The following is a 20,867-nucleotide window of genomic DNA, read 5'->3' on the forward strand; positions in this document are numbered from 1 at the left end:
TGCACGCCGAGAGTTACCCAGCAACAGCGTGTGTAAATCACCCACTGACTTTATCCACCATTCTAGGATCGAGTTTGGTTCCCAGGGCGAGGTTCTTAGCCATAGGATTATTTGAGAAGAATCTTCTGGTCCCCATTTGATTTTTCTCACCAGGTGTACTTGCTCTATGCCCGTTGAGGTCCCTGCCACTACATGCAGCTCAGCTGCTTGAGTTTGTAATTCAGTTATGCATTTCATGGGATTATGGTCGCTCTCCACTCTCTCAGTGATTTTAACGTGGCTATGTCTATAATTGAGCTTTTCCAAAAGGTACATATAGTCGATGGTTGAGCCTCCCTTGAATGACGGAGGAAGGAGGCGCCTATTCTGATTGACCCTTTGCTTCTGTCAGGCTGATGATAAGCTAAAAGTTGTAAAGAAATTTTGGAGTAATTGACGGCCTCTATCCAAGGGGAGGTCCTCTGTTTTTACATCAAGTCTGTGTACATTGAAATCACCCATCATAACTATTTCGTGGCCGGGGTGACTGAAGATGATAGTTTCCAAGTTTTCCAGGAGTTCGAGGATTTTTACTACTTTGAATATCCTTTGGGCATTTATGTAGCAGTTGATTAGTATGAGAGCCACATTTTTCTGGACAATGTTCACACCTCTGATTGTGATTACTTGGGCCATTTTACTATTAATGGTAATCTCAGTGGTTACCAGACATCCCACATGTTTGATGAAGATGGATAATCCACCAGTGGCCGACCAAAAAAGCTGGGACGCGTAGCTGACTGGAATGTTTTGTAATAGCCTGGCAGTAGAGAAGGAGCACATTCCCAGGTTTCTTGCATACAGATAATGTCATTAGAGTTTAGGTAGGACATGGCCTAACTAGATCTACTGATACTCCTGAGGCCTGCCACATTCCATGACAGAAATGACAGTGTTTTCCGTGATCGTGAAGGATGATGCTCTATGGTCCCATTGGTACTAGGACCAACACCTTGAGTCTTCCCAATCCCTCTGCTTGCTTTGCAGGTATATTTGTGTCACCGTATGAACCTCTCTTCGGTTTTGTGCGCAGACTATGGTCATGGTCTGCGGGGTCACAGTTGTTTTGGTCCCATGATTCTGACCCCCATTTGAGCCTCTTAGAACAGATTTCCTCTTTTGAAAGGGAGCAGTGTTTGATAGAATGAACGGATATTTATCAAGCAGGGGGATGTATAGTTCAATGCCCCAGTCTGCAAAAGATTCCCTTGCATCCCAGACAGCGGCCCTCTGTGCCACAGTCTTCCAAGTTGTTGTTGTGATCTCGTTTGTTGCATTCAGTGCAGGGGGCTCAAACCTTACCCATCCCACGTGATGTGCCTAAAAGATGGAATTTGAGTAAATAGACGCAGTAAGTTCCCTCTATTTAGAATATCTATGTGACATTTGAGGTATAATGAGGGATGAACACCAGGTCCAGAGTATCCTGCTCTGCTGGGTCAGGTGTAGCCTGTCCCACTGGCAGTTCTTCCAGTCTGACCCAGTGGATGGGATCTCTGCCAGTGGAGACATGATGAATTGCATTTACCACTGTGTGCCTGCTCTCTATCGTCCACAATGCCAGTGGTACCTGCCGTCTCTAAGAGCCGGTGTGGTTGTTTCCTCTTTGGGGCCATTTGCCGGTCTTTATAGTAGTTCCGTATGCTGTGTGGCGTGGAGTGCTCCCTTGCCCCTTCCGTGCAGGTGGAATCTATTGTGGTCCTTACTGATATTGTTTGAGGGCATGATGTTGCATGTTGAATTCTAAGGTCCTTGGAGGGTTTGGAGCCCCTGCGATAATTGGTGAGGCGATTGGTGCCGCTTTTGCTGCTAGCTAAAGTCATGCACGACCCAACGGTTTCTCCTGCTTCATGTTCTCTAGAGGTCAGCATTATTGGCGCTACGATTTGTTCTTGTGATTGAAGCGATGGCAATGACCGCGGTGAGACGGGTAATGATGTTTGTGCCCAGGATGTGACTTTCCCCTCCCTACGTTGTGGAGCCATCGTCAGTTCCACCACATATTCTTGTTGCTGGCCTATTGGTAAAGTGCGTGCCTGAAACAATGGGAAATACTTCACGGTGCCACTGACTTATTTCTGGGACGTTGTTTATTTTGTGCCTTTTGATTGATCTCGTTTGGCACCTATGTTTCCTGGCTTGTTTTTTTCTGTTTCTTTCTTGTTCTCCTTGTAAGTGCTGTGGGTGAAACTTGGGTGGTCTTGACAGGGGAAGTGCTTAATATTGTTGTTTCACCGGTGATTGTAATTACGCTGTCAGCCTTAATTTCCTGTTTCTCGCATGCGTGGGGCAATGTGTCCCTGCCTGGGCTGGGAACGATGACTGGAGTTGGGCCATTATCCCCAGGAGCTAAACATGGTGAGCTGCTTGTGTTTGTTCTTGCTATAATGGTGTTTTGGCCTTGAGCGAGGGCTGGTTGGACGAATTGACACCTTTGGGGAAGGAAGGTGGCTATGGTAGCTTTATCTATTCTGAGAGTCTCCTTGGCTACTTCAACTAGTTCATGCAGAATGTTTGATAGGGCGCATAACTTTTCAAGGATCGGAGAGTAAGAACATTGGGCTCCCTTCATTGTGGTAATGAGGAGATTCTCCATATTTGTTACTTTTTTTCTAATTTCAAGCAGATGTGTGGCCAGAGACTGAAACAAGTCCAGTTGCAACTCCATTTTATTTGACTGACATAGAAGCGCCCTGGCCATAGTATCCTGGGAGGCTCTGATGGCCACCAGCTCTTGTGCATTTGTGGAACACTGTGGAGTTGTTCTGGCAGATGGACCGCCTCAAGCCTCATCCTTGTCATAATGTTTCTTTGCTGTTGTTGCTGTTCCTGTTGTGGTAAGGCAGAGTGTTCTGTTAATCTGCTCCAAGTTGTTAAGGAACTGCTCAGACAGTGCCCCTAGCTCCTGATCGTGAGACTAGGCCTGCCCTAGGTAAATGGCAAAAATTTTGACTTGCCGCAGGGTGAGGATGATAGCTCTGGGGGATTGGCTGCCTCTGTCAGCTCAGCTTGTACCAAGGTCCAATCACTGCGTGGACTACTTGGGCGATTGTGGTCAGGTTATGCATTTCGTGGCCAATCCCTGCAGTAGTGTGTTCCACGGGCTTGTTGATGTACTGGTTGGCCCTGTCCACTGTGACAATGAGATCTTTCTTCAATGGTACTAGTGTTGTAACCCCTGGAGGGGAGCAGTCCACCACAGAATTGTGATACAGAGTGACGTTATCTGCTGTAGTGGAGAAGACTCTGTTCGTGGGTGGCCATAGTGCTGTGCCTACTTGTGAAGGGGAAAAATTGAAGGCTGCGGAATCTTGATGACCAGCTATTAGCGTGGGCATGAGAGAGACAGTGGGCACTAACCCCCCCTGTAGATATATCTGCTGAGTTTGTGCCGTGCAGGGGAATTTGCTCCTCTGCTAGTATGGCTGTCTACTTCCTCCTCTGTTGCATGCGGCCGTGCATACTCTCTTCCCAGCTCTGGACTCCCAGTTGCTGTTCTGCGGAGGAATTGAACTATGGAGTCCTTTCCTTCGAGTCGGGCCTGTCGGACCTGTGTTGATGCCTTATCTGGGAGGGGCTCCTCTTCTTTGAGCACCCTGTCGGTCATTAAATAAGTAGCGTGCCCCCCTGTGCACTTTGGTGGTGGGGTCGAGCTGTCCCCCATCCCTTGTCGACAAGTATTGGATTTCCTTTTGGGCATCACCTTTGAGGGCTGCTGGGGCTGCTAGGGAGGTTGGTGCACTTGATTATCTCGGACACCCTCCTTGTGTGCTGCGTGCTGTAGGCGTCCTTGTCATTGACCCACTAGTGCGCCGGGTGCCTTGTTCAATCTGGCTTTGGGTTCTGGGCACCGCCTCTCCTCCACGCCCGTGGGATACATTGCACTGGACTGGCACTAGGTGAACGATGGAGGCAGTGGAGGGGCAAGAGCATGCCACCTGGAGCGTTGGAAATGCTTGGTGCAGCGGTCCAGCAGAAGTCCAGATGGGGTGGGCAATGAAGGGACGGGGCAAGGTGGGCAATGGAGGAAGCTGCAGGGTAAAGCCCAGGGAGGAGCACAGCGAGCGAGGAGGGGGAGCGATGGACGGCGCTCCCACTCCACTCCTGGGCGACTGCTGACCTCTCTGCAGCCTCTCCCACCACCTCTGACACCTCTGGCACCTCAGGTGCCTCCCCCCTACTGCCCCCTGCAGCCCCCCTGCGGCCTGCTCCAAGCTTCGCAGTTCATCCAAACTATGGGCTGTGGGAATGTGATGGGATCCCAGTTCCACGTCCCTGGGGGGTTCCTGGGGGGGGGGGGGAGCCAGAGACTCTTCTAACCGGTATGCTTGCTGGTGTGTTGCCAGTGTTTTGTGTGCGGTTGACAGATCGCCAATCCTCCTAGAACCCAGCAGTAACAAAGGCAGAAGTGCTAGGAGGGGAGTCTGGTTCTTCCCAGACGGTTTTCAGGCGGCTGTAGTGGTGGCAATGAATGCGGCAATGAGTGTGGCTAAACTCCCCCTTGCCCCCCCTGCAAGCTGCACCCGGTTGGGCTGCTTCTGCAGGGGTCCACGGGAGGAGCCGCAAGCCGCTCCCTAATTCACTCCGGAGCTCCAGCAGGTGCAGTGTGCCACTTCTACACCACTCCACTGCGGGCCTTTTTTCCGACGTGCTCTGGACGCACTCCGGAGCTCTGGCGGGCCGAGTGCACCGCCGCCACACTTTCCTCTGAGGCGCCCGGGGCTCCGGGTAGAATGCTGCTCCGCTGACATGCTGTGTACTGGTTTCCGGTGGCAGAGTGTGAAAGAGAGGGATTGAGAGGATCCTAGCGGAGGAGGGACGAGAATGATGGAGAGGTGGAGTGGCTGTGATAGAGGGAGTGACGGCTCTGATTTTCTCATCCTTGGAATATGTGTGCTACGTCTAGTATCTGGACGCTGGGCAGATCAATTCATAAGCACAAGGTCAAAACAAAAATATCTGCAAGGAAAAAATAAAGAGGGTGTTCTTTTGTTTTGCAGCAAGCAATGGATGACCTAAAGAATATGTGATCCACTTGGAACTGCAGGTTGATGTGCAAATCCCTGACCCCTTCAAACTTAGATGTAGAAGGTATCAGTGTTTCTGAAATACTGTAGTTTACTAAAAATGTACCAACCCCTCACTCCTGTGAAGAGGCTATGTAGGTTCTCCTTAAGCAACTGGGAAGAGAAATCATGGAAGTTATTGACTCTAAAATGAAGGGAGTTAACGACAGACTGGGGCGAATTAAGCATAAACTGTCCAATATGACTTATGGGGGGGAGAGGGTGCGGGGTAATTGGGAGCGTAGCAGGAGCAAATATTAGCCCTAAGATCAGCCCAGATCGTCCAAGATCCCCCTGCCATGCCGCTATTGAAGCTGAAGTCACTTTGCAATCTGTTTGTTCCACTCAGGATGAGAGGGTTCAGTCTTTGTCTGAAGCATCCAATAAGGCCCCTCACCTTGGCCCAGTTGCCCCCCCCGAAGATTTAATTACACTAGTGAACAAACATAGTCAGAGTGGGCCCACTCAAGGTTCTCACTCAAGTGAAAAACCTTCAGCTCCGAGGGGGAAAGTTCAACCCCCCGAGGGTGGACCTTCCACATGTGACATCCCCCGGCTGCTTGCGCAGACATGCCCATTTTAGCTGAAATCCCTAGACGGCTCCAAAAAGCTAAAGAGACCACTTTGGAATTGATTAACAAGGTGGCACACTGGCTTAGGGTAAACACCATGTTCCAAGGTAGTGTACTGTTCGATATTCTAATGGCCAGAATGTTGGGCTGAAGTGGGAAAATGCATAAGGAACTGGAGGGAGATTGCATAATTGTCACTTTTAGGAACCCCAGCTTGGCAAGTCAACTGTTGGGGGCACACAGGGCATCCTATTCATCTCCTGGGCCAGATCAAGATTTTTCCCGTAAGGGTTTTTTTTAATAGGAATTTGTCTGGAAATTATTCCTCAACGCCTAAGGTGTCTATTTTTTCTGGTGTGCCTATTTCCAACAATTTTATTCCTTTAGAGGGCCTATCTGATATTGATTGACTTAGCAACCTTAATGCTCTAGCGCCTCCTCAGGTTGTGGAACCCAGCCCCCACCCACCCAATAGCCCTTTAATTCAGTCTTCCCCATCTCTATTATTACTCAGCGGATCACAAATGCAGGGGTCCTGATGCCTAGAGTAATTACTTCTAGGTCCCCCGGGAATTGACAAAGTGGTGTAAATCTTCTTATTTGGAACAATACAGGTTTGGCCAGTAAACAGGGTTATTAAGTCTGTGAAAATTATATACAGGAACACAATATAATATTATTTCAGGAGACTGGGGCAATCGAGGAAATTATACATGATGGGTATCAGGCATACTCTGATCCGCATACTGCGATGCTGCTGCCCAGCTAAAGTCGGGCTAACAACTTGGTTTAAAGTCACACTAGACTGCTCTATATCTGTGATTCCTATAGATAGCTTCCTTATTTAAGCCTTCTTTACTAATTGGCAAAATGGCATTGTTGTACTCACTTTTTATAATAGCTTTTTTGAGACAGACCACCCCACATACATCAAAGAGCTGCAGGATTTTATTTCAAGCCTGGAGGAACGTCTGGCCCACTTTTGTCATAGATTAATATTATTTTAGGGGAGATTTTAAAGTTAAATTGGGGCCTGTTCAAATGGAACACTCCCTAAATTCCTTTGAAAAACTGTCCTCTGACTGCTCTAGCCATTCCAGAGATAAGCAGGGATAGGCTGTATTTCATCTCATTAAACTAATCAATGTGATTAACATAGTAGAGATTTTTGATCCCTTCTACTCATCCAAGGTAACCTTTGAGAGAGAAGTGAGCTCTTCAGTAATAGACTATATTTTGGTTAAGCATGAGTTCTGTTCTTACATTTTGGGAGCCAAAATCGAGCCAAGCCTGTATTACAACAATAACCCCCTGTGACTGGAATTGGGTATACCGGGCTGTGCGGTGGAGCAGACCAGCTATCATGCCCCCACAAACCATGGATACAGGTTTGGAGAAGTGTAGATAAAACTGTCCTCTTAGGGAAATTGAGCTCAAACTCCCTCCCCCGAATCTTGTGAGCTTGGAGCCATCAGAATGCCGTCATGAAGTTGCCTCCCATTTCGCTGACCTCAGTCGGACAGTTAGGGATTTGTTAATGAAGATTGGTAAATCCGGGCCTGATGGCCCCTCTTGGTTTCACCTTCCTTGTAGAAAAACCTCTAGGGATCTTCACAAGGCTCTGAAGCCTGTCCCAAGATATGTGTTGAGAGTGCGTTGGTGCAGGCTGGTCTATAGGGATGTGTGCAGGGCTACGCAGAGGCAATTACAAGCTTATCATTGGGAGGATTTGGAGCGGGCCTGCAGGCTGAAGGATTCTAGAGCTTTTTGGGCTGTAGTCAGGAAAACAGGTTGGTGGGGGTCCAATCTAATACCGTGATTACCACTGTTGTGTAGCCATTTTAGTTATAGCTGCATGCATGTTATTTTAACACACTAGGCCGCTGAGCACTTTAACCTAGATATATTTTATTCGGCTTTGCATTGTTATTTTTACAATAACCATGTTTACGGTCTTGTTTTATTTTTATCTATCTAACTGTTTTTGCCTAGCCCAGCACTGTGTTCTCAAACAAGACATTCTTGATCCCTCTGTGCTTCATTCAAGGCTACAGTTTGGTACATTGCTGGTGAATGTGGTTGAGGTTTAGTCTCCAACATTCGTAGAAAATACACATTCTTACGTAGGGACATTTTCTCAGAACAGCAGCTGTTTTGTTATATAAACACTTCCTTGTCCCTTACACGTTAGAGGGAGATTCCAGCCAGGGAACCAAGACTGTATGCTGATTGCTAAATGCTTCGCTACAGATGCTAACGCAGACCACAAGCCTTTGCTCAGGTATGGAGGTTGATGTCTTCCCAGGGGAACCTGAAAGGCAGAATTAGAGCTCAACATGCTGTGCTCAAATTATAACTTAGAAAGGAAATAGACCTTCGATTATAGTGACAATATGATAGCGTTATTTTTATGCTTCACTCTTCTCGTCACCATTTTAATATTGTCATGTTGTGTCATCCTGGTTATTGCAGCTCATGCTTTGCTATCTAAGATGCAGTCGTTTTATTAAACTAATCATTGAAATATATACTGCTTCTGTTTGTCATTTATATTTGAGGCTAAGTTTTAAATGAGAGAACCGGATGTGACCTGAGCGACCACGACTTCCCTGAGAAGCTTAGTATGTCATGCGCTCGGCTGCCCAATCATCACTATCCTGTGGTAGGGATGAGGCACTGCTAGTTAGCCAGAGCAAAACCCGGATTTAGAGCGACAGGTGTCATCTGCAGTGGGTTAGACTCAGTCTCCCACACCGCAGACTATCCTGCTGCTCAAAATCCAGTAGTCTCATTAGAATAATGAGAGCCTACGCAACATGGCGCCGCCAACATTTGGTCAGGCTCTAATTTACGGGTCCTACGGAGTATCTCTGTCTCATTATTATATATATTGACGCCTCAATACTGTATGCGGAGACGTCCGTGGTACTGAGGACTTCCACCACAGCTGGTGAACGTGGTAGAAGTTTAGTCTCCAACATTCGTAGAAAATACACATCCTTACATAGGGACATTTTCTCAGAACAGCAGCTGTGTTGTTATATAAACACTTCCTTGTCCCTTACACGTTAGAGGGAGACTCCAGCCGGGGAACCATGACGGTATGCTGATTGCTGAATGCTTCGCTACAGATGCTAACGCAGACCACAGGCCTCTGCTATGGGGGTATAAGGGTTGATGTCTTCCCAGGGGAACCTGAAAGGCAGAATTAGAGCTTAACATGCTGTGCTCAAATTATAACTTAGATAGGAAATAGACCTTCGATTATAGTGACAATGTGATAGCGTTGTTTTTATGCTTCACTCTTCTCATCACCATTTTAATACTGTCATGTTGTGTCCTCCTTGTTATTGCAGCACACGCTTTGCTATCTAAGATGCAGTCATTTTATTAAACTAATAAATTGAAACATATACTGCTTCTATTTGTCATTTATATATGAGACTAATTTGTAAATGAGAGAACCGAATGGGACCTGAGTGACCACGACTTCCCTGAGAAGCCTAGTATGTCATGCGCTCGGCTGCCCAATCATCACTATCCTGTGGTAGGGATGAGGCAATGCTAGTTAGCCGGAGCTTTCCCGGATTTAGAGTGACAGGTGTCACCTGCAGTGGGTTAGACTCAGTCTCCCACACAGCGGACACTCCTGCTGCTCAAAATCCAGTAGTCTCATTAGAATAATGAGAGCCTACGCGACACCACTATCAGCCAGGAGTCATGGGTTGACCACTTTAAATCAGTTTATGGATCCTCAGGAGATGTGGAGGGGATGGAGTAGTGGGAGGTGTTTCCTCTGGCCTTGGAATTTTCTCTGGCGGATGTTAAGGGGGCCAACAATAGTAGTCCATGTAAGAAGGCCCCTGGCTCAGACGGTGTGCCTATGGACCTCTACAAAACATCCCGGATGTTTGGGCCCCCTTACTCTGCAACAGCTTTAATGCCCTACGTAAGACTGGCTTAACCCAATCCTGGCGCTCAGCCATCATCATTCCTGTGTTTAAGAAAGTCAACCCACAATCACCTGCATGTTACTGTCAAATCTCACTTTTGGACTCAGCTGTAAAAATAGTTGGTAGGGTGTTTTTGGGTCAAATCGTTGTGTGTGTGGGGGGGGGCACTGGTGTGCTGTCGGAGGTGCAGTATGGTTTCCGAGAGGGGCTTGGTGCATTGGAGCAATGTTTAAACCTTCACTTGCCGATAAGCAAGTTTACCATTGCCAGGCATGAATTACATGCTGACCCGGTCTTGTTCCTTACAGCTCTCCACTACAACCTCTCTGACTCAGCCAGGTATGGCCCCTCCGAGAAAGAGTGGAGGAATTTAAGAAAGGACATAGGGTGCGGCCAAGATTGCATTTTAGCCCCCCTGCTATTTTTGTTCGTATTAACAGCCTCGACCCAGCCTTGTCTGCTAGAGATGTGGACGTTCTGATTGTAGTTGGAAAAAAGGTTCTCGTCCTGCTGTACAACAACAACACAGTTCTGTTGGCTACAACGCACAGAGGCCTGCAAACACTAATTGTCAGGTTTGTCTCCTTCATCAGATCCATAGGTCTGGCCACTAACTGCTCAAAAACATTTACAATGGCATGCAATTTTGGGCACATAAAAATTAGGGATATTGATATAGTTGGGAATCCAGTGAGCCTTACCCCTGAGTTTTCTTACTTGGGTATAGTCTTTGACTCAAAGGGAACTGGGGGACCTTGTATCTCTGCTGTGAGGTGTAAACCCACCTAGTCTATCAATTTGGCTAGGCGCTTTGGAAAAAAACACATGGTTCCCCTCCTGGAGATCTATAAGAGAAAGTGCCTGCCCATCTTATTATACAGTGCTGACTTGTAGGGCTTTACAAATTCTAAGCACTTTCAAGGTGAACAAAACAGGCTGTTAAGAAGACTCTTGGGGGGTTCCACCAACTTGCACCACACATATAACCCACTGTGAGCTTGGGGTGGATTATGTAGAAGGTGCCATTAATCTAGTCCCCCTGTTACTGTGGTGCTCTCTATGGGCAAACGTGCATGCCTCCTTTAACAGGGAAATAGTGTGGGACTGCTATAAATGTGACAGGGCGATATCAGTTCCCCAGCTGCAGTCTGTGAAGCCTGGGTTATGTGATCTGGGGGAATCCCACCTCTAATCCACCCTGAGGATGGTAAAGCAAGATCTGTCCAGGGTTAAGATATTGTTCAAAGAAAATAGACAAGATAACAGAGATTTGAGTGAACTCTCTAAAACCACAGTTAGGGGGCATGCTATCTTCCATGCGTCCACGGGTATGGGTCCATACTTGGGGTGGATTGACTCCCCATGGGTCTGAATGCTTTTGACATAATTTAGGCTAGCATTTGTGAGGTGGCACCTATGTTTTCCCTTAGGTCAATATGAAGCAGCTAGCATTCAAATCCGTCCCTGTGAGGAAGTGTTGACCCAAAACCTACTACACTTCATCTTCCTTTGTCAATTCTACCAGGAATTTAGCAGGTAGAACCCAGGGCATTAGGAACTCTCTGGCTGTCCTAGAATATTTCCAATTGTTGGATTCTCCTTCTAATTGTATCAACATCTGCTGCTGTTTGAAATGCGCCATTAAAAGGAGAAATTCAATGCTGTCTTAGGAAGTTTTTTTTAAATCAATCTGATCTTATCTTTGATGTACTTTTTAAAATGATATGCTCTCTAATGTTCTCATTTATTATACTCTTATGACCACTCTCGTGACCGAAATAAAGGAATTTTGATTTGATTTGAAAATGTTCTTGTTCTCAACAAAAGATAACCACATTCCTTTTTTCTACTACTCTCTTGAGCAACTGGTTAGGAAAAATCCCAGAGTTTTAGCTGTTAATATTATTTCCAGTCAAAGTGAATTCTTTCTCTGTCTCTCTATCCGTCTTTATTTGCCACTGAGTAGTTATAGTTAGGGCTACGTTTCATAGAAAATTGATTGTTAGTTTGCCATTTGAGGAATCTCCATAAAACTTTTGTTTAAATAGTTTCACCTAACTCAACTCCTTCTGGAAAGCTTAGAAGTGATCTGTCAAAGGAAGGTCAGAGAATAAGGGAGCATGATATATTTTCCCAATGCAATTTTCCATATTAAAATTAGACACAGCTATAGCCGAAATGTCAGAATGCTAGTTCTTGAACCAGAAAGTGTGCTTTTTGTGATGTGGCGTAAATCCGTTCAGTAGTTTTTGAAAAATTAAGGTTTAAATTTTATGTATATTCAGTCGCACAGGATTTATGGACCCAACAGATTAATACTCTGTCCCCCTACGTCTGGTTTGGGGGGGGGGGTCCCAGAGGATTCCACCAGGACCAAATAAAAATATGGTTTTTTACCTGTACCGCATATTGACAGAGGATCCACAGTACCAGTAGAAAAATATGAAAAAGGCAGGCACATTTTTTAATTTTAAACACCATAGATTAGGCAATACCTGGGGGTTGCTTCAAAATTGTTTAAATGGGATCGCAGCCCCACTTCCTGAGCTATTTTTAGGGCATGGGAACCCCATCCCCTGGGGCTGATTGCTTTTAAAGTTTAAAGGGGAGGGAGACAGACATGCATGTGGCTCCCCTCCCCGAGTCATCCTATGGCCAAGGTGACCTCATCTCCTGAGGCCTGATGACAGCAGTGTCCCAGGCACCCGAATCCTCAAACACTGCTGTTCCCTACCAGGGAAGGTGTAGGCAGGGAGTACAAATATAATTCCCTGTCTGTACTCTCCTATGCTGGGAACACAGATTGTCTCCCACCTGATGTGAGCAGAGAAAAAAGCTGCTCCTGTTGGGGGGAGCAAAGGAATAGAGTCTGCTCCTGCCAGCACCCAGGATGGACTTTGGCTGGGGAGCCAGGAGGTGCCAGTAGGACCTGGGGGTTCTCCCTGTGGCCCATAACATTACAAAAAGGTGAGGGTGCACGGGTGTGGGGACACCAACCATAAAATTAAATTACTTCAGTTAACTGCAACTGATGATTTCAGTGTGTGTTGTTTTAGTGGTATGTTGCAACTGGCATTCACCTAACTATAACATCACTTTAACCTTTGTTTTTTTCAGTTACTATATATATATAGATATATATATATATCTATATATATATATATAGCTTCTTCTCTCCCCACAGTACTCCAAAAGCAGTTCCAATCATTTAATGTGCATAATAGTGCAGAAGTATAGGTTCACAGCATAAATATAAACATAATGACTGTACAGCATTCCCTAAAATGTAATTTTTAATTTGTCATCGATTTTATCTCTTGGGTCAATCAGTCATATAGTACATTTGGAAATTAGGGAGTAACATTAACTTAAAATAATAATTTTAAAACATTATGGCCCTCATTCTGACCTTGGCGGGCGGCGGAGGCCGCCCGCCAAAGTCCCGCCGTCAGGTTACCGTTCCGCGGTCGAAAGACCGCGGCGGTAATTCTGACTTTCCCGCTGGGCTGGCGGGCGGTCTCCTTCAGACCGCCAGCCAGCCCAGCGGGAAAGAGGCTTCCACGATGAAGCCGGCTCGGAATCGAGCCGGCGGAGTGGAAGCTGTGCGACGGGTGCAGTTGCACCCGTCGCGTATTTCACTGTCTGCGCAGCGGACAGTGAAATACATTTAGGGGCCCTCTTACGGGGGCCCCTGCAATGCCCATGCCAGTGGCATGGGCACTGCAGGGGCCCCCAGGGGCCCCGCGACCCCCCCTACCGCCATCCGGATCTCGGCGGTCCGACCGCCGGGATCTGGATGGCGGTAGGGGGGGTCAGAATCCCCGCGGCGGTGCAGCAAGCTGCGCCGCCGCGGAGGATTCAATGGGGCCGCGGTACACTGGCGGGACCCCGCCAGTGGTGCCGGTCCGACCGCGGCTTTACCGCCGCGGTCGGAATCCCCATTGAAGCACCGCCGGCTTGTCGGCGGTGCTCCCGCGGTCCTCCGCCCTGGCGGTCAAAGACCGCCAGGGTCAGAATGAGGGCCTATGTTGTCCAGACCATGTGGATACCATGGATTTGACTAAATCAGAATCAGCTAATTTCTCACTTGTCAATATTCAAAATCTTAATTTTCAATAGAGATTGCCCAACATTATACATGTTCCAACATCATCAATATACGAAGTCAACACTAAGCCCCAGTGGGCCTTCACTATTATCTGAAGATCATACTATTACATCATATTGCCACCTAAAAGTGTCCAATGCGAGCAATAGTATTTTTAATTCTCACACATCATTTTCAAAATACTTAGTCCAGCATCTTAAATCCTATAATGACAGATCCATCTTCCTATCTGTCAGGCTATAGTTCTGAAAAACATATAAAAACAAATAAAAATATAGCAGCCCAAATGTTGAAATTAGCCACAGACAATAAACAGCCTTATAAATGTATGTACATCTCCTAAACGATATTCAACACTTGGGGTTCCATCAATAGACTCCAACTTCCTCAACTCTTTCTCATAGTCTCCTCCTCTCATACTTCTTGGTACACAATCAATCACAATGTATTTCAACCATTTAACATCTCCCTCTTTGAATTCCAGTAAATGACGGGCAACTGGATAATTAGCATCCATGTTCTTAATTGCTCTGAGATGCTGTAGAACTCACTTGTGTGTTGGCGAGATAGCGCTACGCATGTACATTTTGGGACAAGGGCAATAAATTATGTATACTGCATACTCCGTTTTACAATTCAAGAGAGCGTTTATTCTAATCAATCCTTACAATTCAAGGCAGCTTTTATTCTAATTTTCTTTTTGAAAGGGATCATTCTTGATAATGTGCCAGTGCTTGTTCACAATACATCTTTCTTCTTTATTATGGTTGGGATAGGAGGTTATGAGTCTGCATTCCTGGTGATTGCCCTTTTTTCCTTATTGTGCCCTGTTTAAGAAATCCTCTCTCATTTTTTTATTGATTCTAATCCTTGCAGTGTTCAACACTCATTCTGAATAGCCTCTTTTCTTCAGTCTGTTCATCATCGTCTTAATAAAATGTTCCCGTATACTGAAGATTCTAATAACCCCTTATAAGGGGTGCTATTTTTAAGGGGCTACAGGTGGAAACCCTTAGCATGTAAAGTGATGTTACCTGCTGTGTGCTTTCTATAGGCAGTGATCACTAGTCTCTGTTCCTTCACCAATTTCTAACATCTAGGTAATCCAATTGTTTATTGCTTATCTGGTTTGAGAATGATAAGTTTAAATCATTGTTGTTTATCCTCTCAATAAACGTTCTGGCTCTGTCCACATCTCCCTTCCATATCACAAAAAGGTTGTCCATATACCACGCCTATAGCAGAATGTTTGATGACCATTCATCCATCTCAGGGCTGTTGAGTACCTGCTCCTCTCTCCAGCACATATACAAATTAACATAGCTGGGGTGAAGCAGGTACCCATCGCAGCCCACCTCTGCCATTCAAACAATTCACCATTGAAAAGGAAGAGGTTTTTAGTGAGTTTCCATTTGATCATCCTCCACAGTATTTCATTATGTCTCTAAAACTTAATGGGTCTTACTTCAGAAAAACCTGACAGCTTTCATGCCATCTTCATACCAAATACTTGTGCATAAAGTGGACACATCCAAACTTATCATATAATATCATCCTACCATTTAATATTAAAGATTATTTTTAAAAACTCTGATTTGCCCTTGATATAGGAGGGACGATTGGTGACTAATGATCTCAAAAAATAATCAATGTATTTTTACACATTCTCAATGGTCTATTGACCACTGCTGTTATAGGTCTACCTGGAGGTCTTTCAACAGTCTTGTGACCTTTTAAGATCAGTTGAAAAATAGGATGGTCATTTTTTTTCTTTTTTTTTTAAGTGTATTCATCCCAACTTGGCAATCTCTCTTCTCGCCATTCTCAAAATTTGCAATAAATTCTCTATCACTTTCAGGAAATACATGTTATTAATTCCCTTATAACACTCTTAATCATTTAATCTAATTTAATTGTATATAAGCCTCCTCCATATACATGTCTTTTGGGCACAGCACCATATTAACAACTTTGTCTGAACCTCCCACTACACAATCATTTTTCTCACTACATTTTCTAATAGTCTGTGTGTAAAATGTTTCTTTTGTTCCTAGCTATTTTCTCTCATTACATAATGTCAGCTGTAATTTCCTCAATTCTGTGATTACTGCTCCAGGGAACATGTCTATATTATCATAAAATGAGAAGGGTATAAACTTCAATTTTGCTATAAAATCTGTACCCCCCACCCCACAGACACATTCATCATGCTAAGCATCTCCCGATTATCCCAAATTGCATCAACATTCTTATCCAACTCCATCATTTCCCCTCATAAAATCATCATCAGATACCAGCAGATTACTCTGAGGGCGTGTCCTATTCTCAGCTTCATGCCCTGCTAATTGAGGTGTGTCCTTAAATAATTGTATTAGTTTCAGTTTTCACAGACATTTAAAATGGTTGCTTCTGGAGTCTGCATAAACAAAATATGCCTCAGGGCAAAAAGCCAAATGCAATAGCTCTGTCTCCTCCCCAGTCAATGTTTCCTTAGTCAAGTTCATTACTTAGTTGTAATGCAATTCATTTAGAACAAAATGGCATGGCTATTTCATATGCTATCAATTCTTTTGGATTACTTACACTGTTAGTAGGAGACTTCTTGGGTCGTACTGATTCCAAAGTTAGTTACAGGTTCATTATAATCTGCAGATCTGTTGTGCCTTTCAACATTACAGGGAAAAAAGAAGGATAAAAATCTTTTCAACCCTGAGGAAATGTGGATTACTGTACAATTTGAACAAGAATACAACTGATACATGAATGATTAAAGGATGATTACTCTTTGCGTCCTGCCACGTAATGAGATAAATGTAACCCTTAATTATCATTTACATACATGCTTACCAAAATATCCCCACCACAGTAACGTATGTAGCACACACAGATACACCTTACATTCTCATAAAGCAACAAAGAATAGACCTTTGACCTAAATCAAACTACATATAAAGTTGCCCTTAAAACACAGTTCTTCAGAAATCCGGTGAGGGTACGACTTTAAATTACAGTCACTATAACACTCTCTCCTCAAATGTGTCTGAGTTTCGTGGGGTGGGTCAATTTAAATGCATCTTCCGAAAGCAGATTCACAGTCTGAATACGACAAACCATCTTTCAAAACACATCTTTCGGCATGCATATTAGAAAATAATTATCTTTCAAATTCTCTGAGGACATACAAGAGTATTTCTCCTGAATGGTAACTACTTTAATTACAACCCATTAATACTTGTATTTATGTATATATGAATAAGGTATTTCTTTATAACAAACCTAGCCAAAAGGCATTGGAGTGCTGGACATGCTCAAAGACAAGCATACAATCAACAAGTAATGGGAGGGGAAGCAGGGCTATGGACGGTTCACGTATTGTGATGTAGAGTTCTTTAAAGAGGCCAGTCTTTAACTCTCTAATAAATTAGAGCAGGTTAGGGCAGTCCTGATGGGTTCAGGAATGTTGTTCCAGATCCTGGCTGCATAGATCAAAAAGGCCTGCTGGCTTGTTTTTTTTTTCTATGTTACACTTCAAATCTTTAGTAGACAAGAATACTATAAATCGACTCTTATTTGTCTATGTATCTATCCTCTGTTCTTAGACTACTTCTTAGTTCGGTCACCTCTTTATCATCTTCGAAAAAAGCACATAATCATCAGCAATGCATTTAAAAACATCAATGAATGAGCAATTCTTAAATCAATATGCAATTCACAAATCACATTAATCCTTACAATTGTGACACATATCCGTATTGATATTGACATCTGCAACTGGAATTCACCAATCTGCAACCACTACCGACAACTGCTTTTGGAGCCGCACTACATCAATCTTCGAACTCAGGCTTTGGGCAATTGGGCATTTACCTGCCTTGGGAGCTTTTTAATTTTTGGAGCTTCCTTTTCTTATTACCTATACCTTTTGTCTGCTACCAACTTTGTTAAAGCGAAGACTTGGAAATAAATAATTGTTAATCCTTATCATTAAAATACCTGCTTAATACTGGACCTCAAGGCAATGAACCTTTTACGTAAGTGAGAAGGGAAAGAGCTGCAAATCAAAAGCATCAATTATTCTCAGTTTCTCACAGACATTTTCTTTTCAGAGTCAATGATTAGAGTTTTGAATTCTATTTTAAATTTTTTATTAAAGCACTAGTTCATCTCTGCTACTCCTATGTGTGTCCGTAGCTTTAGTGGTTTCATTCAATACCGCTCAGGAGCCTCATACTTCATCTCGCCTACATCCTCCACCTGTAGTGCGTTCGGGAGCGCTATAACAACGGTGCTCGGTCCCGCAGCACAGGAAGCACCCAGGAGCGTGCCCTGGTGAAGAACAGGTGAAGACCGAACTGTCGTTGCCCGTCAGAGTCGGGAGGAGACTAGGTTGGGCCTCCTGTTTAACTTTCTGACTTTGAGGGTGAGTGTTGTTTATGGCATAAGGTGCCCTGGAACCTCAAGGGATCCCTGCAAGCTTGCAAACTGTTTTACTTGTCATTTTTCGATCAATACTGTTTTGTGCTGGCCTCGTAATTTCCATTAAAGTGCTATAGGGGGAAAAAAGCTCCTGGAGGTCCTTCTAAGGCACAGTCTCCACTTAAATCTACCAGCATTGACAAAGTGTTACCAAGGGATATGGGGATCATTTCTACCAAAATCGAACTCACTTACTTGTGATTGTCATTGGGTAGCTCCAATGATTTACTTTCTGATGGGTCTTCAATGTGTAGGCTAATTCGCACAGCCACTGCTGATTGTTCTGTGCTGGGTAGTGAGCAAGGCAGTCATGAAGATCGAAACCCTGCTCCTAATCCAGCTGGGGCACGCCTGAACGATAATACTTGGCCATTGTGAGCCATTAAACGGCCTAGAATGCATCATCTGCCCCAATCAACAGCAACTGTAGTTAAGTCCTATTGCTGATTCTGTTGTTCAGGACTTTGTCGGAAGGAGATTGGCAATAATCCTTCATGGGCTGTGAATCTTTTGGAGACATATTATGGGAAAATTAAGGATTTTCTACATAAAGATCTCACTTACAGGCTGATGGCAGAGGCTCCTTATTTATAACTAAGGTAATTGAATTCAGTGGGGCACCAGCGTCTCTGGAGGTGTTGTGGGGAAGTCTCAATCTAGTCCAAAGTTTTTGGCCTCTACACCTAGGCAGCCTGTGATTGACCTCCCCTCCGCTTCATGTCCAGATGTAACAATCGTGGCAGGAGTCCCACAGTTGCAAGCAGGCCAGAAGGAGGGACAGAGAGAGCTAGCCAACAAATGTATTAACTGGCTGGCTAGCCAACAGAGGAACTTTGCCTTTTATATGGTTAATGAATTTCTTCTAACACACTGAGTGGGTTGGCTGAGCTCTGGGCCAAAGGATATTAGTGGTGACTGCATTATTATAACTTTTAGATCCCCCCAGGTAGTGCAGAGGCTGCTATCCCCTTCCCACCCCTAGGTCGATTTAAGAGGGAGTCTAATATGGTCCTACTACCACTGAGGTGTTTTCACAAACCAGGCTGTTAAAGGGGACCTGGGAATTTTGCCTAAAGGCCACACACAATTGTGCTATCTCAAAATTGCCTGTGGTTCACGCCAAACAGGTAATTAGAACAGATAGCTTTGTACTTTACACCTCAAATCATTTTGATATCCTGAATGGGGTGGAATGACTTGCACCCAGTAGGAAGGTTTTCCCCACGATGTACTCGGCAGTGAGGAATGATGAGGGTTGGGGCCTGGGGGGGCCAGCCAGGATGGCAGAGATTTAACTGCCTGTGGGAGACACATAAGGAATTTGATAGCCAAGGGGCATAGTAATAAGGGGTCCCTAGGTAAGGGGTCACAGGCTACTGCTGTGGTAAGTGGGTGCTCATGGAATGTACCTGATAAAACATTGGTGTCCCTTGGAGATAGCGCTTCCTGATCCTCGACTACCCCAAAGTGAGACCAGTCAGCTTGCTAGTGAAACTCAAAGGCGAAGGATGTTGGATTTCGGCACTTTGACTATTATTCCAAATCTACCAGCCTCTTTGGTCAGTAGTGATGAGCATGTGGGATTGAACAACCAAATGCAGCTGCAACCAAAATGTCCAATTTCTGTTGCTAAAATGCTGTCTTCGAATATAGCAGGGCTAGCATCCAAACTTGATATCCCAGAATGGGCTAAGTTTAGAGACTCAAATGCTATTTGACTTTTTCAGGAAACCTGGTCAGTTCGGCCATTACACCGTACAGGATATGCCAATTTTAGTAAAGAGGCTATCTGTACCATAAGGAGCCACCCCTCAGGGGTATTGACAACTTGGTTTTATACTGGGTTAAGCTGCCAGGTCAAAGAAATCCCGGTGCCTTCTCTGATATTTTGTGTGTTGCATTAAATACTGTGTCTCAAATTGTTTACTTTTAAAATGTGTCTTTAAGGCCAGGTGGAACCGACCATGAGTCCCCTATCAATTGAGCTGGTGAACACACATATGTCAGATGCCCTAGAGGGTGTTATGAAGGTTTTGGGCAGTGACTTAAATTATCAGTTTGAAACCTTAGATGACAGTTATGTAGCCTTTACTCAAGAAGAAGACAATGTCTACCGCATCCGCAAGTTTCAATTGCACCAATAAAGAAATGGTCCACCCTGTCTTTGCAAATCATCACCCTTACAATGCAACAGGGTCTTGGAGCTGGGAATGAGAGAATGAGGTTGGATAATGAGGGGAAGCACATGTTTAACCATGCCGCTTGTAGCAGTCTTATCAACTATATCGCAGTAGATGTAAAGATTAGGCCTCTACTGATTGGCATGACTGTTGTACTATGTCAAGACAGTGATCATAAATCATTGGGCCTTGAAGTGGATCTCCCCTCCATGGCTATGGAGGACAGCGTAAGAGACCCATTTGATTGCAATTTGCAAATAACCAGCAACATGCGCATAGTGAAATGGTCCAGCTTGGTAGACTAGCAGAAATTGTTGGGGGAAATGTACTCTTTGGTAGCGGACAGTATTGAGGACCTCCTCAATGAATGGGGGAGCTCCTGTCAGGGGGCTGACTGGGAGAGCAACTGTTCCATCTATATTAATTTGTTTACTGGTTTAAAGGATATTATTTTTGTGGGTACTAGTAGGTCC

The sequence above is a fragment of the Pleurodeles waltl genome, chromosome 6 (genome assembly GCF_031143425.1).
Source record: "Pleurodeles waltl isolate 20211129_DDA chromosome 6, aPleWal1.hap1.20221129, whole genome shotgun sequence".
NCBI classification, from domain to species: Eukaryota; Metazoa; Chordata; class Amphibia; order Caudata; family Salamandridae; genus Pleurodeles; species Pleurodeles waltl.